Source organism: Pogoniulus pusillus, chromosome 39 (genome assembly GCF_015220805.1).
Source record: "Pogoniulus pusillus isolate bPogPus1 chromosome 39, bPogPus1.pri, whole genome shotgun sequence".
NCBI classification, from domain to species: domain Eukaryota; kingdom Metazoa; phylum Chordata; class Aves; order Piciformes; family Lybiidae; genus Pogoniulus; species Pogoniulus pusillus.
This window is the reverse complement of record NC_087302.1, coordinates 4,004,483-4,025,943: the sequence shown is the minus strand read 5'-3', so window position 1 is coordinate 4,025,943 and position 21,461 is coordinate 4,004,483. Positions and strand designations below refer to the sequence as shown.

The 21,461-nt window shown below is 55.1% G+C and overlaps 1 protein-coding gene across 4 annotated transcripts in view; it reads left to right on the top strand.

Moving 5' to 3' along the window:
* The window catches only part of BLACAT1 (BLACAT1 overlapping LEMD1 locus), a 45,747-nt gene that overhangs the window by 990 nt on the left and 23,296 nt on the right, over positions 1-21,461 (top strand). The window contains exon 1 of one of the 4 annotated variants that reach the window (XM_064173691.1): positions 12,792-13,112. The exons of 2 other annotated variants lie outside the window; for them this stretch is intronic. The gene's annotated coding sequence lies outside the window, so the exon portion shown is untranslated. Of the gene's footprint in view, positions 1-12,791; positions 13,113-14,040; positions 14,359-21,461 lie in introns of those variants that run through there. One more of the 4 variants, XM_064173693.1, reaches the window with a different exon arrangement.

The window sequence follows — 21,461 nt, the reverse complement described above, 5'->3', positions numbered from 1 at the left end:
GTTGGGGTGGTGGAGCGGGGGGAGGGACCCTTTCCTTTTGACTGGAGGGTTCTGACCTCCTGCTTGGCTTTTGTGGCTGTAGAGTCCCCAGAAATATCCGGGGGACACCTCCTTGGAGAGGCAGAAGGAGGTGGAGATGACACCAGGGTGGCAAAATTCCCTCGTCTGGCAATACCAAGGCGGTGACTGCTCTGCCGTTGGGGCTCTGCTGCCGCTGGGGGCTTCTGCGCAGCTCTGGCTCGCGTTTAGAAACACGAAGTCGTCGTCGTCTTAAGGAGAGTTAAAAAAGGGGGTGGGGAAGCTGTGGGGATCCCCCTGCCAAGGCTAGCAGGGTCTGCCTGCCTTCTGGGTAGCTTGGAAGAACTTCGGTGGTGTTGAGGAGCAGAGAGCAGCCAGCGCCTGCGCTCGCTGGGCTCAGCTTTTGGGCTGCCCCATCCTGGGGATGGGCAGTGGGCAGGGCAGTGAGACCAGGGCTGCTCTCACCCAGTGGCTCCGTTCTCCTCTGCCAGCCTGCTGGCTGTTGGAAGTGGCCGTGCTGGCGGTGGGAATGCTGTCCCACGAACCGCTTTCTGCAGGCGATGCCATCAGGTGGCGCTTGGGAATAGGCAGCGCCGCTGCGGGGACTCTCCGGGCGGCAAACACTTGTTGCTGCCAGCCGCACGGCGCAAGAGGCTTTGGGGCCATGGGGCAAGGTGGCAGCAGGAGCCACTGGCCACCCAAGCCCGCACCTCCAGCCCTACCAACGTAGATTGAGAGCAAAGACTTTGTGCTGGCCCCGGGAGGGGTGTGCAGGGCAGTGGCGGCTGTGGGGATGGGAGGGGGAGAAGTGTGAAAAGCTTTTTTCTCTCGGGTCTGGCACTGGAAAGTGTGATTTGAATTCCAGACAACTCCTTCAGGCATAGCCTTGTCAGGCATGTGACTGCAAGCCTGTCACCTCCCCGGCAGGCTCTGCCTGTGCCGCTCACAGTGTGACACAGGTCCCTGAAGGAGCCTGCCCAAGGCTGAAGTTTCTGTGCAGTCAGTCCAGAGAGCTTTTGCTTGTGCTGGAGCAGAGGCAGGGCAGGGCAGAGCAGGATGTGCCTCTTCTGTGCTGATAAATCAGCACCCAAAACCTGCAGCTGGTCCAGCCTGAACCATCTTAAAAGCCAGAGCAGAGCTGGACTTGGGCAATGACCCATCCCAGGGCACACAGTGAGGTTCACCAGGAGGGGCTGGGAGGTGAAACATTGGAACAGGCTGCCCAGAGGTGTGGTGGAGGCTCCATCCCTGGAGGCATCCAAGGTCAAACTTGGTGGAGCCTTGAGTATCCTGATTTAGTTGGAGGTGGAGCCCTGCTCATTGCAGGGGGGGTTGAACAAGATGACCTGTGAGGGTCCCTTCCAACGTGATGTGATTCTGTGATCTGCACATGCCAAAGCTCCTCAGGCCAGGATGAGCTGCAGGAGCACTCACAATGCTGCCTGAACTGTTCTGCTCCATCCCTCTTGCCACATCCCCACATCATGGGAGAGAATGGATCCCATGCTAGGAGACAGGGGCAGCTGGGTGGCAGCCAGGACCAGAGCTGCTGGCCACTGCCCACTCTGCCTACCTCTCTACCCTGTCACTCCCCACTGCCAGGGTCAAAGAGGGTTTCCCACCCCCACCCAGGGCAGACACAGCCCAGACTGCAGCACAGTACTCCCAGCCTGAAGGATAACCCTGCCCTTGGCTTCCAAGATAAGGAATGCTGGAGAGGACAAAGAGGACCTTTGTAACTGGGCATGTTCAGGGACCTTGTTGGGTACCTCAGCTGTTTGCAGCAGCATTTTTGCAGCCTGGCTGAAGTGCACAGTGCTGGACTTGATGATCTTAAAGGTCTCTTCCAACCTAGCTAAGGATTCTATAGAGAACAGACAGGAGATGAGGAAGGAAAAAGCTGCTCAGACACAAGTAAGAGCATCCACAGCAGGTGTTTGCAGCCAGGCTCACTAAACCACATCCAGAGCAACTTCCACTTGGAGCCAGAAGAAAAATCAGAGGCACAATCCCAGCTGCAAGGCTGGACAAGACAGTGGGGACCTGGCTGCAGTGGGACCTGGCTGCAGCAGGCTTGTCTGCCATGTTCAAGCCATGCACCTTTGGGTGCCTTTGGTGTGGGGCAAGGCTGCCTGGTGCAGGCAGGGCCAGCTCCTACAATCACAGAACTCTGCCACTTGGAAGACTTGAAAGCTCTGGCTGAAAAATAGCTAAATTGGATGGATGGCCATGAAGAGGAGGAGGAGGAGGAGGAGAGGGAGTCTGGGCAAAGGGGTTGTGTTGCCCACAGGGACAGGCTGCCCCAGCTGTGAGCCCTGGGGATGTGGGACCTGCACCTAGAATCAGGCTCTCAGCCCTCTGAGAGCATCCAGTCCAACCTTCAACCCAACACCACCATGGCCACTAAACCATGTCCCCAAGGGCCACAGCCACTCATTTCTTGAGCACCTCCAGGGATGGGATGTTCTACCACCTCCCTGGGCAGCCTGTGCCAATCCCTGACCTCTCTTGCAGTCATCTCCAACCTAACCCTCCTCTGGCTCAATTTCAGGCCCTTTCCCCTCCTTCTATCACCTGAGCACCTCCAGGGATGGGATGTTCTACCACCTCCCTGGGCAGCCTTTGCCAATCCCTGACCTCTCTTGCAGTCATCTCCAACCTAACCCTCCCCTGGCTCAATTTCAGGCCCTTTCCCCTCCTTCTATCACCTGATACTAGAGAGATGACACCAACCCCTACCCCACTCCAACCTCCTTTTAGGCCAGAAGGTCTCCCCTCAGCCTCCTCTCCTGACTCTCCTACTTTCCCAGCAGCTCAGCCCATGGGTAGGAGCAGGCTGGTGGCACTGGCTGGGCTCTCTGTGGATGGATATTAGCAGCAGCAGCCCTGGTTCCAGCACAGGGGAGCACGTCCCTTGTTAATCAGCATTTAATTAAAGGACATGCTGACATTTGGAAATCAGAAACAACTCTCCTGTGTGGGCTGCCTCTCTCTGTTGCTTGCCTCTTCTCTGAATCACTCCCTGACATTTTGCCAGATTAGGATGTGATTCTCTCTCTCTCTCTCTCTCTCTCTCTCTCTCTCTCTCTCTCTCTCTCTCTCTTTCTCCCTCTCTCTCTCTCTCTCTCTCTCTCTTTCTCCCTTCTTCCTTATGAAAATAAATTGAAAAGGAGATGCAAAGCCACTGCTGCTCCTGAGGGAGAGGATGGAGGGGATGAAGTTTCACTGGGGAAAACCTCCCATTCTCACAGGTGCTACAATGGTGGCCCCACCAAGACCCTGACTGTGGGGCAGCATTTGGTGTGCTGGGAGCTGTAGACATGCTGGAGCAGGAGGTTCTCATCACCTTGGCCCTAGGGCAACTGGGTCCTTCAGCTCCAAAATCACACAGAGAGCCACGCAGGTAGCTCAGGTCCCCATAGCAGCCACAAGTGATGTGCCTGAAGGAATCAAAAGCAGTGGGTGTGAATGCTCCACAGGGGAACAAAGAGGCTGTGCAGCCCAGGGGGAGCAGGTTGGACCCAGAGCAACCTTTGGGTAGGGTGAGATAGAAAGTCAGAGTCTGGAAGGTGTTCAGCACCTTGGCCTCGGAGCAGCATCCTTAGAGGAGGAGTGACCAAGGCCAGGCTGAGGGGGCAAGACAGGACCCCTCTAATAGAGTATGCAGACACAAAGGATCCCTCTCCTGACACACAGACCCCTCTGCCCACACACAGACCCCTCTGCCCACACACAGACCCCTCTGCCCACATACAGACCCCTCTGCCCACACACAGACCCCTCTGCCCACACACAGACCCCTCTGCCCACATACTGACCCCTCTGCCCACACACAGACCCCTCTGCCCACACACAGACCCCTCTCCCCACACACAGACCCCTCTGCCCACACACAGACCCCTCTGCCCACACACAGACCCCTCTGCCCACATACTGACCCCTCTGCCCACACACAGATCTCTCTCCCCACACACAGACCCCTCTGCCCACACACAGATCTCTCTCCCCACACACAGACCCCTCTGCCCACATACTGACCCCTCTGCCCACACACAGACCCCTCTGCCCACACACAGACCCCTCTGCCCACATACAGACCCCTCTGCCCACACACAGACCCCTCTGCCCACACACAGACCCTTCTGCCCACACATAGACCCCTCTGCCCACATACAGATCTCTCTCCCCACACACAGATCTCTCTCCCCACATACAAACTCCTCTCCCCACACAGTGGCTGAGTGGGGCTGCGGCAGAACTTTCTCCCCCACATCCTGGAGTCTCTTCTCCATCCTAGCATTGGGTGGTGGTGAGGGGAGGGGGGAGGGGAACAATCTATGCCCACTCCCTCTCCCTTTGCACTCCAGGAGCCATAGCAGAGCAGCACCCGAGGTGCCCCCTGCTTCCCAAACCTTCTGCTGCTCTTGAAAGTGGGCCAGGGATTCTGTTTATCTGTTAGCCCATGCCAGAGCTGGTAAAACGCAAACAGCAGTGAGGGATGGGGTGGAGGGGGGGGGGGGGAGGGGAGGAGGAGAAGGAGAAGGAGGAGCGGTAGTGGGGGAGGGGTGTGGGTGGGAACCCTCACTGTTCACTTCCCCTTGGCTGCTCATTTCAACCTTCTTTCAAGCAGAAATTACTCACATTAATCAAGAGTGAGAATGTGTTCGCAGCCCTGCCGATTTGGCAGCCAGGAATCAAATTCCATCAGTAGCAGCAGCAGGAGGATGGGAGCCTCTGTCCCTGCTCTGCGCTGCCTAATAGAGCCATCGCCGGAGGAGATTGCATCTGAGAGCTTCCCCTAGATTCATCTGCCCTTAAAAAAATGAGAGGAAGAAAGAAAAAGGGGGGGAAAAAAGGAGTAAAACGAAACAATGAAAGAGCTCCGTGAGGAATGAGCATCCTCAACGGAACCCGCAGCAGGCGCCGGGGCTGCATCTGCCCACATCAGCAGTCCCCAGGGGGGGTTCACTGCGTGGGGGATTCGAGTTCTGAGAGCTCTTGGGACAGGGGAGAGGTGTGAAGAAGTCACTGCTGCTGTCCTCTCCTCCTCCCAGCAGGCAGGAGACACAAGGCTGCCTGCATCCTGTGATGGGGAAGTACTGGGCCAACTGAGGCCATGAAGATAGAGTCATGGAATCATAGAGGCATAGAGGCACAGAATCATGGAGTCATGGAGTCACAGAAACAGAGAGTCATAGAATCATAGAGACATAGAGTCAGAGAGTCACAGAGTCTTAGAGTCACAGAGTCATAGAGGCATAGAGACATAGGGCTGGAAAGTCATAGAGTCACAGAGTCATAGAGGCATAGAGACATAGGGCTGGAGAGTCATAGAGACACAGAGTCATAGAGGCATAGAGACATAGGGCTGGAGAGTCATAGAGACACAGAGTCATAGAGGCATAGAGACATAGGGCTGGAGAGTCATAGAGACACAGAGTCATAGAGGCATAGAGACATAGGGCTGGAGAGTCATAGAGACACAGAGTCATAGAGGCATAGAGACATAGGGCTGGAGAGTCATAGAGACACAGAGTCATAGAGGCATAGAGACATAGGGCTGGAGAGTCATAGAGTCACAGAATCATGGAGTCACAAAAACATAGAGTCATAGAATCATAGAGACATAGCTGTAGAGTCAGAGAGTCATAGAGACATAGAGTCATAGAGTCACAGTGTTAAAGAGTCACAGAGTCATAGAGTTATAGACACAGAGTCATAGAGTCACAGAGTCATAGTTATAGAGGCACAGAGTCACAGAATAGTAGAGTCACAGAGTCACAGAGTCACAGAGTTATAGAGGCACAGAGTCACAGAATAGTAGAGTCACAGAGTCACAGAGTCATAGAGTTATAGAGGCACAGACTCATAGAGCCATAGAGTCATAGAATGGTTTAGGTTAGAAGGAACCTCAAAGCTCATCCAGTTCCAGCCCCCCTGCCACAGGCAGGGACACCTCCCACTACAACAGGTTGCTCAAGGCCTCATCCAACCTGGAGGGAGCAGTCACAACCTCCCTGGGCAACCTGTGCCAGTGTCTCACCAATGCTGAGGGTCTTGGAGCATCTCTGTGAAGAGAAAGGGCTGAGATCCCCAAGGCTGTTAAGCCTGGAGAAGAGCAGCCCCAGAGGGGATCTGAGCAATGCTCAGCAACAGCTAAAGGGTGGGGAGCAAGAGCATGGGGCTGGGCTTATGTCAGTGGTGCCCAGGGACAGGACAAGGGGCAATGGGCACAAACTGGAACCCAGGAGGTTCCATCTGAACAGGAGGAGAAATTTGTTTGGTGTGAGGGTGCTGGAGCAGTCTGCCTAGAGAAGCTGTGGAGTCTCCTCTAGAGAGCTTCCAACCTCACCTGGGCATTGTGCTCCTGGGCAAGCTGCTGTGGGTTCCCTGCTTGAGCAGTGGGGTTGGTCTGGCTGATCTCCAGAGGTCCTTTCCAAGCCCCAGCATTCTGTGATTCTACAATCCTATGATTCTGCCCTGGGAGCACCTCTGGAGAGGACCATCAAGGCAGGGGCATGGGGCTGTGGGGCAGGGCCAGATGCTGCCATGCTGGATCTTGCCACCATCCCACCATGGCAATAGGGCAGTTAGAGGCTTCTGGGGTCCTGGCTGGTGCATGCTGTGGAGCTGGGGCTCAGGTGCCACAGCTTGCTGCATGTAATAGAGCTGCTGCTGCTGCTGCTCCAAGGTGATTGCTCCTTTATTGGCTTATTTTTAGCTGTGCAGCCAGGCTGAGATCAAGATGGATGAGTCTTGTCTTGGGTGAGACTTGTGCTTGTGGTAGCAGCTTGGGTATGGGGTGGGAGCAACACAGAACCATAGAATCATAGAGTCAAGCAGGTTGGAAGAGAGCTCCAAGCTCAGCCAGGCCAACCTAGCACCCAGCCCTGTCCAACCAACCAGACCATGGCACTAAGTGCCCCAGCCAGGCTTTGCTTGAACACTCCTCAGTGCAGAGCAGGGAGCTCACAGGGCCCTGGGTATGATCCAGAGAGTGAGCATGGACTTGGTAAGGTGGTGTGGGATGCCTGCTGCTGGGCAACTCCCTCCAATGCAGTCTACTTGCAGGTCAGGGTCATGTCTACCCCCAGTTCAAGGACAGAGAACTGCTGGAGAGAGCACAGCAAAGGGCTACAAAGAGGATCAACTGATCTACAACATCTCACATGAAGAAAGGCTGAGGGACTTGGGGCTTTTTAGCCAGGAGAGAAGACTGAGGAGAGATCTGCTCAATGCTGATCACTACTTGAAGGGTGGGTAGCAGGAGGATGGGGCCAGGCTCTTTTCAGTGGTGTCTGAGGACAGGATGAGAGGGAGTGGCACAAACATGAACGTAGGAAGTTCCATCTGAACATGAGGAACTTGTTTAGTTTCAGGGTGGTAGTGCACTGGAGCAAGCTACTCAGGCAGGCTGTGGAGTTTCTGTCTCTGGAGACATCCCAAACCCACCTGGACATTGTGGGCAACCTGCTGTGGGTGCCCCTCCTTTAGCAGGGGAGGGTTGGAGTGGATGACCTCCAGTGATGCCTTCCAACTCCCTACCTTGCTGGGGTTCTGTGAGGTGTGTGGCAGTACCTGGGCAATAACCTGCTGCCCAGGGAGCAGTGCCTGGCTGTGCCAGCACCAGTGTGTGGCACACAGCCCAGAGTGTCCCTGTGCCCGCCCTGGCTGCCTGCTGGCGTGGCCAGGAGCTGCGGCCAGCGAGGCCACAGGGAATATTGATTAGTTGGAGAGTGTAACCTGACAGAACCTATTCTGGTGATGTAATGAAGATGGATGAGCCTATCCCCTCGCCACGGTGCTTTGGGGAAGGAGGAAATTATCTGCTGTATCCTGGAGGGATGCTCCACAGTCCTCCTGCCTTGCTCCTCTTCCTCGTCTCGTTCCCACCTCCCTCTGGCTGCTTTTGTTTCCCCCTTTCCATCCTTACAGCTCTGTGCTTTCCCTCATTTGGCACTCCACTGTCTGCCCCCACCACGTGGAACTGGGTGGCAGCTCAGCTGGGTTCAGACCACCATGGGTGCAGACCTGAGTGCTGGGATGAGCTGGGAGAGGACCTGGGGTAGGTTCTTGGCTGCCCATGGTGGAAATCTCTCCCACTGGGACTCCCTACAACCAGAGCCATGATCCAGGCTTATTCCACAGCTCACCTCTCCCTCCCCCTCTGCTTTTGGTCGCTGTCTCTTGTTCTTCCCCCTCTGTCAGGGTCTGAATCTGTGCCTCCATGCACAAGGCAGCCCAGCAGCCCCATGGAGCCCAGCTGGCAGCTCAGGTTGCTGCAGGCACACCGAATGGCTTCAGTTGGAAGGGACCTTAAAGACCATAGCAGTACACAAAGGGAGGCTACCAGGAGGATGGAGACTCCTTTAATACAAGGAGTTCCATGGAAAAGACAAAGGGTGATGGGGACAAGATACTGCTGTTGGAATCCAGAAGAAAACTGGTCACCATGAGAGCAGTCAGAGGTTGGAGTCATCTCCCAAGGGAAGCAGTGGACAGCTTGACAGGGTGCTGGGCCAGCTCATTTCAGCTGCACCATCACCAAGAGACTTTGAACCCCAGATAATCCTTATCATAGAATGAAGCAGGTTGAAAGAGAGCTCCAAGCTCATCCAGGCCAACCTAGCACCCAGCCCTGCCCAACCAACCAGACCATGGCACTAAGTGCCCCATCCAGGCTTTGCCTGAACACCTCCTTGTTGTCCCTTCCAACCTGGCATTCTGTGATCATCCAGTTCCAACCTCCCTGCCATGGGCAGAGACACCTCCCACTAGACCAGATCTGCCTAACACTTGGGGAGACCTCCTCAGATCAACCCCACTGGGAAAACCCCAAAGTGCCACCCCCAGGACAGGTTAAGGGCAGCTGTGTGTGGTTGATGAGCTCCTTTCACAGCCTGGTCTGGGTGTTTTGGGAACCACAGGCAGTGCTTTCTGCACCACTGCCCAGCAGCTGTGAATCCATCTCTACAGTAACACCAGGCTCAAGCACTCACCTGGCAGAAGGCAGTTATGTACAGCCATAAAAATGATTTAAAAGTGGTCAGGGTTTTAAAGGAGGGGGAAAAAAAGGAGAGAGGAAACTCATATATCCTCAGGTCTTTATTTCTCTTCTGGCTTTTACCCTTTAGGATTCATCTTTTCAGGCTTTTCTTCACAAATAACACAAGTGGAAATGCTAAAATGTTTTTATAGAAGAGCTGAGAATGCTCCAAAGCTGAGGGAAGGGAAAAAAATCCCCCCCACACCAAGTGCTGTAGTGCACAAGATGTGATCTCCAGAGCTGCCAGCACCCCCTGAAAGGAGCCACCTTCAGAGACCTCACCAGTCCCATTGCTGGGTTGCATCAAATCCAAACCCTATTGCTCAGAATTCCTGAATCCCAGCATGGTAGGGGTTGGAAAAGACCTCTGGGGATCATCCAGTCCAACCCCTCTCCTAAAGCAGGGGCACCCACAGCAGCTTGCCCAGGATTACAATGGCATGGGGTGCTTGCAGTCTCTCCAGAGGAGACAAAGAGCATCCAGTCCAACCACCAACCCAATGCCACCATGGCCACTAAGCTGTGTCCCCAGGTGCCATGGCCACACATTTCTTGAACACCTCCAGGAATGGGGATTCCACCACCTCCCTGGGCAGCCTCTTCTAATCTGTGACCACTCTTGCAGGGAAGAAATTGTTCCTAAAGTCTAACCTAAACCTCCCCTGGTGCAACTTGAGGCCATTTCCTCCTGTCCTGTTGAGAAGAGACCATCCCCTGGAGAGATGCTGTAGAGAGCAATGAGATCTCCCCTTGGCCTCCTTTTCTGCAGACTAAACACCCCCAGCTCCATCAGCTGCTCCTCCCCAGCCCTCATAGAATCATAATCATAGAATCAAGCAGGTTGGAAGAGAGCTCCAAGCTCAGCCAGTCCAACCTAGCACCCAGCCCTGCCCAACCAACCACACCATGGCACTAAGTGCCCCAGCCAGGCTTGGCTGCAACACCTCCAGCCACAGCCACTCCACCACCTCCCTGGGCAGCCCATTCCAGTGCCAATCACTCTCTCTGCCAACAACTTCCTGCTAACATCCAGCCTAGACCTGCCCTGGCACAACTTGAGGCTGTGTCTGTCCCCTTGTTCTGGTGCTGGGTGCCTGGCAGCAGAGCCCAATCCCCACCCTCTTCTCCAGCCCCTTCCCCACCTTTGCTGCCTTTCTCTGGACACGCTCCAGCCCCTCCATGTCCTACTTGGAATGAGAAGCCTGAAGCTGAACCCAGAATTTGAAGTGAATTTGGAGAGGGCTGATGGGAGACCAACCCCAGGCGGTGAGGAGCACATCCTCACATTTCCAGCCACCTTTTCCTCTTGCTCTCAGCTCACAACTTCAGCCTTAACATCTGGCAAAGTTGCTCAGGGCGAGCAAAGTGCTTATGGCAGGCCAGGCTGACAGTTCCTGTGAGATCAGCCCCGTGAGCATCATCCCTGGGTGATAGCCTGCTCACAAAGGGAGGGACTGGAAGCAAATCTTACATGACACATTTATTTTTGTCATCTATTTATTAGCTCAGAGCAAAAGTCCTGCTGCGCTGCATGATGGGGATTATGCAAATGAGGGACATCAAGACAATTAAAAAGCCCAAGTGAGCACAATGTCAGAGCCAAGCAGCTGCTGAGGGACAGCTCAGCCCTCACTGGACTCAGCCTGCTGGCGTGGCTGGACCACTGCTTGGGCAGGTCCATGTCCACATCCAATGCGTTGCCCCTGCTGGATGCTCCTGCTCCTCCTCTGCCTTGTGCAGGCATGCCAGGTCATTAGGCTCATCAGTTAATGAGCTGCTCAACACATCTCCCAGTGTGCTGCCCCACCACTGAGCTTCATCTTGCTGCTCTGCCAATGAGCTGCATGTTGCTGCCTTCCATTGAGCATCATCTTGCTGCCTTCCACTGAGTTTCATCTTGCTGCCCTGCCATTGAGCTGCATCTTGCTGCCTTCTATTGAACTGCATCTTGCTGCCTTCCATTGGGCTGCATCTTGCTGCCTTCCAGTGAGCTTCATCTTGCTGCTTTGCCAGTGAGCTTCATCTTGCTGCCTTCCATTGAGCTTCATCTTGCTGCCTTCCAGTGAGCTTCATCTTGCTTCTCTGCCACTGAGCTTCATCTTACTGCCCTCCCACTGAGCTTCATCTTGCTGCCTTCCAGTGAGCTTCATGTTGCTGCCCTCCCATTGGGCTTCATTTTGCTGCTCTGCCATAGCTTCATCTTGCTACCCTCCCATTGAGCTTCATCTTGCAGCCCTGCCATAGCTTCATCTTGCTACCCTCCCATTGAGCTTCATCTTGCAGCCCTGCCATAGCTTCATCTTGCTACTCTCCCATTGAGCTCCATCTCGCTGTTCTGCCATAGCTTCATCTTACTGTCCTCCTATTGAGCTTCTTCTGCTTCCCCCTGTTTGGGGGAAGGATGCATGAGGTGGGTCCTGCTGCATTCTCAGCCCATCACAGGCTGTCACTGACCTCATGGAATTGTTTCAGCTGGAAGAGACCTCTAAGATCATGGAGTCCAACCATGGAAAAGACCTCTAAGATAATGGAATCCAACCACTTCAGTTAGACTGAAGCAACCAGAATCAGTGGTTGGGTTAATGCAGAGCAGAACTTGGAGTTATGGGGCTGCTGAGGTGGCTGCCCACAGGGCAGAGAGCAGAGCACGTCCTTGTGTCCTGCAAGGCACCTCCTGGCTCCCCACTGGGCAGCAGCCCAATGCCTGTGTTCCAGCACGGGGTGAGGTGATGCCACGCTCAGGTTTGGTCAGGCAGTGCCACGGGAGGAGGATCTGGCTCACTCCACGGGTCTGAAGCCGGACTAAATCCCTTCTGAATCACCCCTTGTTACTCTGACAGCTCGGGATTTATCAGCTGAAGCGGAGAGATAGCAAGGAGCAGGGGAAAGGAAGGAGAGGGGGGGGGGGGGGGGAAGGTCCCAAATCCGACTTGTCTTTGCTTCAGCAAGCCCCAGGGACTCAGGCTGTGTGTTTGAGGATTTAATCCTGTCTGAACCTCTCTGTTTTGAGAAGGAGGTGGAGGGGAGGACTTAAGGCAGCTGAAGTGCATGTTGATAGCTGCAGCCAAGCGCAGCTCCTGCCCCGGCAGCTCCTGGAAGTGGAAAAACGTCGCTTCCCAAAAGCTTGTGGAAAGAGCACAGGGAGGCTGGTGCTCGGAAAGAGGGAGCGATGCAGGGAACAGGCAGGGAAACGCGTTTCCAGCCTCACTCTGCTAATTGCACTCATTAAGGAAGGAATGCTGCCTCTCATTTCCAGCCCTACCAGCTATTTTTAAGCTCCCTCCCCAGCGGAGGACCTGGGTGGGTTGTTGGGGTTTGGGTTTCTTTTTCGCTGGAAGTAGGCATTTTATTTCTCCTCCCGGATCAGAGCCTCTTTTGTGTCTGCCTGACTGGGAGACGAGGCTGAGGACAAAGCAAAGAAAAGGGAGAAAAGAGGCAAGATGAGGAAATCCACCGAGGGGGGCACAAGGGCAGCCGTGCCCCGCCGGGTACCGAGCATCCATGGTGGCTTGTGTAGGGGCTGGGGAGCCGACGGTGGAGCGGAGCAGCAGGAGGGATGCGGGATGCAGCCGTGTGCGTGGCTCTGCGACCCAATGGGAAGAGCCTGAGAGACGAGAGGTAATTTATGCTCTAACCTCACATTGGGGTTGCGGGCGGCCGTCCCCAGCGTGGGAGGGAGGGAGGGAGGGAGGAAAGGAGGGAGGTCTCCCCTTTCCACCCGCCTCCTCCCACCCTGCAACCACACACAGCCTCGCAAGCCCTTCACAATTAGGAGGACACCTATTCAGCACCGCGCTGGCATCGTTGGGCTTTTGTTCCTTCTCCTCTTCTCCGCTGGCAAAGCTCTTCCTCCCCTCGGCACGGCGCTCGCTGAAGTTGCTGCTCCTATTCTCCAGCCAAGAGTCGTTCGTGGTCCCACCAAAGTCCCGCGGCTCAGGCAGGGAGGAGGAAAAGAGGAGGCTAAAAAACAAACCCCCACCCCAAACCAACCCAAGCACAAGCCCCAAACCAAACCCAAACAAACAAAAAGAGGACCAAAAAGACCAAAGTAAGCCGGTGTTGTTTTATTTTCTTCTCTCTTTCTTTGTCTGAACCCTTTGCCTGGCAGAGTTGTATGTGTGTGTGTGAAGCAGTGACCGGGGGTGGGGGCATGGGCTGCAAGCTCGGTGTGTGTGATGGGCATCCAAAATGAGCACACATAAACCCTCCCCACCCCCTCTTCCCAACAAAGACACCTCGCACCCATCAGCTCCTCTGTCTGTGTCTTGTGTGTGTGTGATTGCGTTACCTGCACAGCCCCCCTGGGAGCAGAGCTGCCTCTGAGCATCCTAAAGTCCTTCAGCTCTGCATTGTGTGCGCTGAAAACGCCTGGGGGAGGACGTGTGTGTGCATACCTATAGTTCCATCTGCTCACGGTGGAGATGATGTGTGGCATCTGCTTGCGGCAGTTAGATCCTCGTGGAGGGGGTTGTGGTTTGCTGGAAGGAAAGAATAATTACATATATATATATATATATATATATATATATTTATATGTGTGGAAGTCTCTTTGTTTTAAGTGGGAACAATCTGCAGCTGGTCAAAATGCTTCACTGCATGGGGGGGGCTGTGAAGGTTTGTGTCTATATGTATTCAGGTGTGCTCATATCATTCATGCTGACCTGCAAGGAGGTTGAGGTGAGGCAGGGGTTGGGCTCTTCTTTCTAGGATCAGGTGCTGGACTGCAAGGAAATAGGTTAAAATTGTGCCAGAGGTGGTTTAGGTTGGAGATTAGGAACAGTTTCTTTCCTGGGAGAGGGGTCAGGCATTGGCACAGGCTGCCCAGGGAGGTGGAGGACTCGCTGTGCCTGGAAACATGTGGGCATGGGCACCTGGGGAGGGGGCACGGTTTAAGTGGTTGCTGGTCGGACTGGATGCTCTTGGAGGTCTTTCCTCCCCCAAACAATTCTATGCCTCTGTCATTGTGTGCCAGACAGCACTTGCTGAGGAACTTAGCGCTCAATTCCACGTGAGCTCTTTAGGGCTGGCTTTCAGGGTGAGGAGATGTGAGAGCATTCCTCTCCGGAGCAGAAATGTTTGTGTACACAGAGGAGAAGCTGGGGTTTTTTTTTTGTCTGCCTCAAGTACCAGATGTGAAGTGGGGGTGGTTTTTGGAGGACTCTCTCTGTGGCTGTCTGCAAACACTTTGTATTGTTGGGAAGATTTATCAACCCCCCCATCCATCAGCCTCCCGACTGCAGGCGGAGAGAAACTCTGCCTGGTGCACGACTCTGTCTCTCCGAGGAGCGCGAAGGGTGAGGAGCAGGTTTGGGGGTGGGGGGGGGGGGTGGTTGTGCTTTGCTGACTGTGGCTGAACCCTGTCAGGGAGCAGTGTGAGGGGATGGTGTGGATTGCTGGGGGAGCTGCGCTGGAACAATCCAGCCTCTGCCTGCAAACTTGCGGCTCTGACACCAGCGCTGGTGTTGAGCAGAGCAGAGAGGGAGGCTCTCCGGGTGCTCTCCGATGAGGTAATCCGAAAGGAAGATAAGGAAGCGGTGCGTGTGTTAACCTGAAGGGTGATGTCAGCCAGGGGAGAGGGAATTAACGACTTGGAGATAGGAATCGCCTTGCTCTTGGTGTCATTCGATTCCTGCTGCTGGGACGCACAAACCCAAGGGGCTCCAGCGATGGGGTCCTGGGGGCTGGCAGGGTCTGGGAAGACCAAATGGCTCCCCATTTGAGCAGTGATTTGGGTACTGATGTCTCTGTGTGTCTGTGCCCTCCCTGTCTGGACTGGGAGAGCCCCCCAAGAAAAAGAATCGCTTTTCTCTGCTGGAATCTTCAGCAATAGCGAGGAGAGGGAAGAGTGACAGAGCTCCCCTGAGCCCCCACCTAAAGGAGCAGGCTGGGGCTGTCCAGAGGGATCCAAGGAGTATCCCATCCTGGGGTTTGCTGATGTCTGTGTGTCCACAGGGAGCAGGGCAGACCCTCAGCAGCAGCAGCAGCAGCAGGGCTGGGATGGCTCCAGGCAGAGATAACAGGCTCAGAAAGGGGACCAGGGCACCTTCACACCATCCTTATGGTTCTTCCCATGGGATTTATTATCCCTCCAGGTGCGGCTGTCCCTTGGGACCCTGATGCTCTGCTCAGGGTCCTAGCCCTAACCCTAACCCACCCCTCCCTCTCCTGGGACCAATCCGTGTGCTGCCTCTTACTCCAGCTCCACGTTTGCTGCTCGCAGGGCATGCTGCCTGTTGCACCGAGGTGCTGACACCAGCAGAGGACATGAGCCGGGGTCAGCCCAAGCTCAGCTTTGAGGCTGCCAGCTCAGAGTGACCGTGACAGAGACCCCACCCAAAGCCTAAAGGAAGAGCCACTTTGACCTCTGGGTGCTTAGACATGGTCCACCGAACCCCAGGAGGGTGTGAGCAGCTGTGTGAGGCTTAACCACTCCTCAGCCTTGCACATGCAGAGCCACAGGATGGCACTTCCCACATGGGGAGACCATCAACCCACCCTGTTTCCAGCCCAGACACCCCAGCTCTTGGCTGATCCTCCCTGGATAGCAATGGGAAGCATTGGGGGGGCACATGGGGAGGGTTAATCCAGCTTCACAGCTCTGCCAGCAACCCTGACTTCATCTGGTTGGACTCAGTGGATCTTAAAGGTCTTTTTCAAGCAAAACAACTCTCTGGTTGTGTGATTCTGATGCCTCTACTCCCCCCACCAGCCTCACCTGTGCATCCAGAAGGGAATTCCCAGTAGGAAGCACAGCAGTGTCCTGCATTGCAGCCAAAAAGGGTTGCACAGGACTGGCTGGGTGAGAACACCTTGCCAGGGTTCCTCTGTTGCATACACAGGTTAAGTCAGGGGGGTTCTGGGGGAGGAAGTGCAGTGTGTGGGGGTAGCAGTGTGGGGCAGCAGTGGTGGTGCCAGTGCAAATCCCTGAGGAGCAGGATCCTGGGTGGCTGTGGGTGGATGAACCTCTTCAACCACGGCGTGAAGCTGTAGTGTGCATTCCAGCTGGGTGTTAGCAGTTGTCTCTGCTACTGTCCTAAAAGGGAGCCAGGTCTGTGCCTTTCAGGAGCTGTCTAGATGTGTGTGCACTGAGGAAGACACAGGCAAAGGGAGTTTGGGATCTGGTCTGTGAGGGGAGAGAAGAGGTCTAGGCTGGATGTGGTTAGGAAGTTGTTGTCAGAGAGAGTGATTGGCACTGGAATGGGCTGCCCAGGGAGGTGGTGGAGTGGCTGTGGCTGGAGGTGTTGAAGCCAAGCCTGGCTGGGGCACTTTGTGCCATGGTCTGGTTGGTTGGGCAGGGCTGGGTGCTAGGTTGAGCTGGCTGAGCTTGGAGCTCTCTTCCAACCTGCCTGATTCTGTGTTCTATGAAAAGGCAGCTCAGAGGGTCTACATCTCCCAGCATTGCTTGTTGCCAGTGGATTCAGCCTTGACTTAGGATGGTGGGAGATGAGTTGGTCTCTTCTTCCCAGGCTTATGTCCAAGGTGGTGTCCTAAAGTCTCTGGAGTCATCTGAAGCAGGTTTGAGCCAAAGGAAGGGGAGTTAAAGGGGCTACTCTGGTGCAGAAGTGATGGTTCTGCTGCCTTCATCTTCTGCCTCTGGTCTAAGTACTCCTCAGTACCCCACAGGGCTCTTTCCTCTCCTTTCCCCTCCCATTCCTCCATCTCTTTGTTCCCTCTGCTTGAGTTCCTCCTGACCACTGAACCATCCCCTTCAGCCCATCGGTTTCCCTCTCCCTCCATCCCCACGTTCCAAGCTGTGGAGATCCAGCACTCAACTTTCTCACCCACCTCAGAGCAAGGCAGCAGCTCCTGTCTTAGGGCCACCAGCACTCCTCCAGCAAACCCAGACAAATGTCCTCCCTCCTGGCTGCTGCAGCAGCTCTCATCTCACAGCCCAGCCTTAATTACAGCTGGGGCTGCGGGAGCTGAGCTATCTGTGACCAGGAATGTGCTAAAAGGCCCGGGAGGACCTTGTTAGTGAGTGACTTACCTGGATTCCCGAGCTGCCTTTGCCCTCTCTTAATGGGCTGCGTAGCAAATTGATGGCTGCTTTGCAGGAACAGATCTGGGTCATTATCTCCTCCCTTCTCTCTCTGCCTCTCTCATCTCTCCGCTTTGGGGTGGGGGAGAAGCTGGAGGAAACAAGAGATGAGCACAGGCTCTTGGAATCATAGCATCAGAGAATTGTGGAATCATGGAATCATAGAACTGGTGTGGTTGGGAGAGCCCTTGGAGATCATCCCCACTCTCCCAGAGCTCACAATCCCACCTCTGCTGCTAAGCCACCACCACTAAACCACATCCCTCAGCACCACATCCATGTGGCTTTTAAATACCTTCCGGGCTGGTGACTCCACCACCTCCCTGGGCAGCCTGTTCCAGGGTCTGGGAACCCTTCCAGGGAAGAAATATTTCCTAATATCCACCCTGAAACCTCCCCTGGTACAACCTGAGGCCATTTCCTCTTGTCCTGCAACCTGCTGCATGTGAGAAGAGATTAACTCCCACCTGGCACAAACCTCCTCTCAGGGAGAGGTTGCAGAAGCTGCTGCTCTGCAGAGGTTGAGCAGCCCCAAAGTGCAAAATCAGGCAGGAAAGAAAGGATTTCTTCTGTCTTCTCCAAACATACCAGAGCAGTTCTGTGCTGTTTGGAAGGAGCATTGACTGTGTGTGCACCTGCAAAGTCAGGATTGTTTAGGACCTTCCTGAGCCTGTGGACTTTTTCTCTGGCTGCCAGTGTGTCCCATGAAGGGAGCCTGAGCTTCATCTGCTCCCTCCTGCATGCAGTGCTGTGGGAGCACAGGATGGTGCTGGGCACAGGATGCTTCAGGAGCACAGGATGGTGCTGTGCACAGGACGGCTCAGGAGCACAGGATGGTGCTGTGCACAGGTTGCTTCAGGAGCACAGGATGGTGCTGTGCACAGGATAATGTGCACAGGTTGCTTCAGGAGCACAGGATGGTGCTGTGCACAGGATAATGTGCACAGGTTGCTTCAGGAGCACAGGATGAAGCTGTGCACAGAATGCTTCAGGAGCTCAGGATGGTGCTGTGCACAGGATGCTTCAGGAGCACAGGATGGTGCTGTGCACAGGATGCTTCAGGAGCTCAGTATGGTGCTGTGCACAGGTTGCCTCAGGAGCTCAGGATGCTTCAGGAGCTCAGGATGGTGCTGTGCACAGGTTGCATCAGGAGCTAAGGATGATGCTGTGCACAGGATGCTTCAGGAGCTCAGGATGATGCTGTGCACAGGTTGCTTCAGAAGCTCAGGATGATGCTGTGCACAGGATGCTTCAGGAGCTCAGTATGGTGCTGTGCACAGGTTGCCTCAGGAGCTCAGGATGCTTCAGGAGCTCAGGATGGTGCTGTGCACAGGTTGCATCAGGAGCACAGGATGGTGCTGTGCACAGGATGCTTCAGGAGCTCAGGATGGTGCTGTGCACAGGTTGCATCAGGAGCACAGGATGGTGCTGTGCACAGGATGCTTCAGGAGCTCAGGATGGTGCTGTGCACAGGTTGCATCAGGAGCACAGGATGGTGCTGTGCACAGGTTGCATCAGGAGCTCAGGATGGTGCTGTGCACAGGTTGCATCAGGAGCACAGGATGGTGCTGTGCACAGGTTGCATCAGGAGCACAGGATGGTGCTGTGCACAGGATGCTTCAGGAGCTCAGGATGGTGCTGTGCACAGGATTCTGCAGTAGCACAGGCTGCTGCTGCTGCTGCAAACATGGGCTTGTGGAACACATCTCTCCAGCGTGGCTCAGTGAGGGTGGAGCAGACAGTGTGTTCTCATCTCAGACACCTACTTTGGGGACTGATGTGGAAGCAGATCTGTGATGCTTCCCGGAGCTCACTGCTACAGATGCTCAGCTTTACCTGGGCTCCTTTCTTCAGTGTCTGTAAGAGCTGGGGGGGGGGGGGGGGGGGGGGGGGGATTTGTGCACTGCTCTGGAGTGAGTTGGGTTGGAGCCCTTTTGTGGAAGACAAAAACCAGGTGATGAGAAAACTGATTCAAATCCATACATAGCCCCAGAACCACCCCACAAATAACCCCAGAACCACCCCACAAATAGCCCCAGAACCACCCTGTAAATAACCTCAGTATCTCCCTATCCATGGGATGTTTGCTGGTGACACCAAGCTGTGTGGTGCAGCAGCCAGGCTGGAGGGCAGGGATCCATCCAGAGGGACCTGGACAGGCTTCAGAGGTGGGCACAAGCCAAGCTCAGGAGGTTCAACAAGACCAAGGGCAAGGTTCTGCATCTGGGTTGAGGCAATGTCAAGCACTAATCCAGACTGGGCAGTGAGGAGCTGGAGAGCAGCCTTGAGGAGAGGGACTTGGGGGTGCTGCTGGAGGAGAAGCTCAGCAGGAGCCAGCAGTGTGCACTTGCAGCCCAGAGAGCCAAGCAGAGCCTGGGCTGCTGCAGCAGAAGTGTGGCCAGCAGGGCCAGGGAGGGGATTCTCCCCCTCTGCTCTGCTCTGCTGAGACCCCACCTGGAGTCCTGCATCCAGCTCTGGAGCCCCTGGGACAAGAGGGCTGTGGAGATGCTGGAGAGTGTCCAGAGCAGGGCCAGGAGGATGCTGAGAGGCTGCAGCAGCTCTGCTGTGAGCACAGCCTGAAAGAGTTGGGGCTGTGCAGGCTGGAGCAGAGGAGGCTCCCAGGGGACCTTCTTGTGGCCTGCCAGGATCTGAAGGAGGCTCCAAAAAAGCTGGGGAGGGACTTTTGAGGCTGTGAGGGAGTGGCAGGAGTGGGGGGAATGGAGCAAAGGTGGAGGTGGGGAGAGTGAGGCTGGAGGTGAGGAGGAAGTTGTTGAGCAGGAGAGTGGTGAGAGGCTGGAATGGGCTGCCCAGGGAGGGGGTTGAGGCCCCATGGCTGGAGGTGTTTGAGGCCAGGCTGGCTGAGGCTGTGTGCAGCCTGCTCTAGGGTAGGGTGTCCCTGGGCATGGCAGGGGGGTTGGGGCTGGTTGCTCCTTGTGCTCCCTCCCAGCCCTGCCTGATTCTCTGTATCCATGAGAGGCAGCCTGCACCTCCATCTCTCCAGAGCACCCAAAATGCTTCCAAGCCTCCTCTTGACTAAGCAGATGTAAAGCCAAGAAGTCCAAGCACGATGAGCTGGAGGACATGGCAGTGCCAGCTGAAGGCTGGGAGCTGACATTGTTACAATGACAAACACTCTCCCAATCCCCAGTCCACGATCCTGGGTGCCTCCAAAATGTGATTAGCAGATCTAACCTTGCTGTGCTGGAGCCAGTTTGTCAAGACAGCTTGGAAATGGAGCCTTGCCCAAACTCTGGCTTCCACTGCTCCTCCAACTTCTAGTAGTTAATGGTCAAAACCAAACTACACCAGGAGTTGGGATCTGCATGCCCTGCCCTGGGATGTGAGCTGGGAGAGAGGGGCCAGGGAGGGGGAAACTGCAGAGGAGCCCCCCAGAAGAAGGCTGATTACAGCTTCTTGGGTTGCAACTAGTACAGATCTCTGTGGAAAGCAAATCCCTTTAGGTGTACCCAGGTTGGGCAGCCTCTGTTCTTGAGTAGCTGTCCATCTGGCTGTCCATCTGCCCACCCATCCTGCCCATTTCAGTCATGGGGTGTCTATTTTTGCCTCTCCACCTTGCAGCAGGGATGGAAGCAGCCCCAGAGTGCACATTCCAGCTCTTCCTTGCACCTGAGGCACAGGCTGGGAGGTGGGGAAAGGAGGGGATGAGCCCTGGGAGAAGGAGAAGCAACGCTGCAAGCCCTTGGCTGCAGGGAAGCTTCTACCTGTGCTGTATTTTGGGTGCTCTCACTTTGGGTACTGCCACATGGGCACCTGCTCTGAAGGTGATGCCCACATGAGCCTCTTTGGGAGCTGGAAAAGCAGGAGATTAAGATCTCCAAAAGCCCTCAAGTGCTTGTTTGGGGGAGCTGGGATGTTTTCCAAGCAGGTTGTCACCTCACCCCTGTGCCATCCTGGGACTGGCAAAACCAGGCTAAGCCCCCAGTGCCCCCCAGCTGCCTGGGGAAGAAAGCAGGTACATTGCTGAGGGCAGCAAGCCCCTGTTTAAAGCTCAGCTCTAAGACCTGGGAGTCTCTCAGGTGCATTTGATGCTTTTTTGCCCAGGATTTTCTGGGGCATCCTTGTGGGGAAAAAACCATTTCAGAGCAAGCTGCTGCTGCTGCTGCTCCAGCTTTTGTGTTTTGTGGGGCAGCTTGGCTGGGGTGAAGGCTTTGTGGAGGGGAGGGGATGTCCTGAGAGAGTTCCCAAGCCCTTTCCTGCCTTCTCTACCACCCAAACCTGCCCAAACCTTCCCCAAGCCAGCGCCTGGGACGAGCAGCCCGGGGGAGGCTTTGAGCGTATCCAAGATACAGAGGATTTGGGCACCTTGTCAAATGTTCTCATTGTCTGACCCTTGTCCAG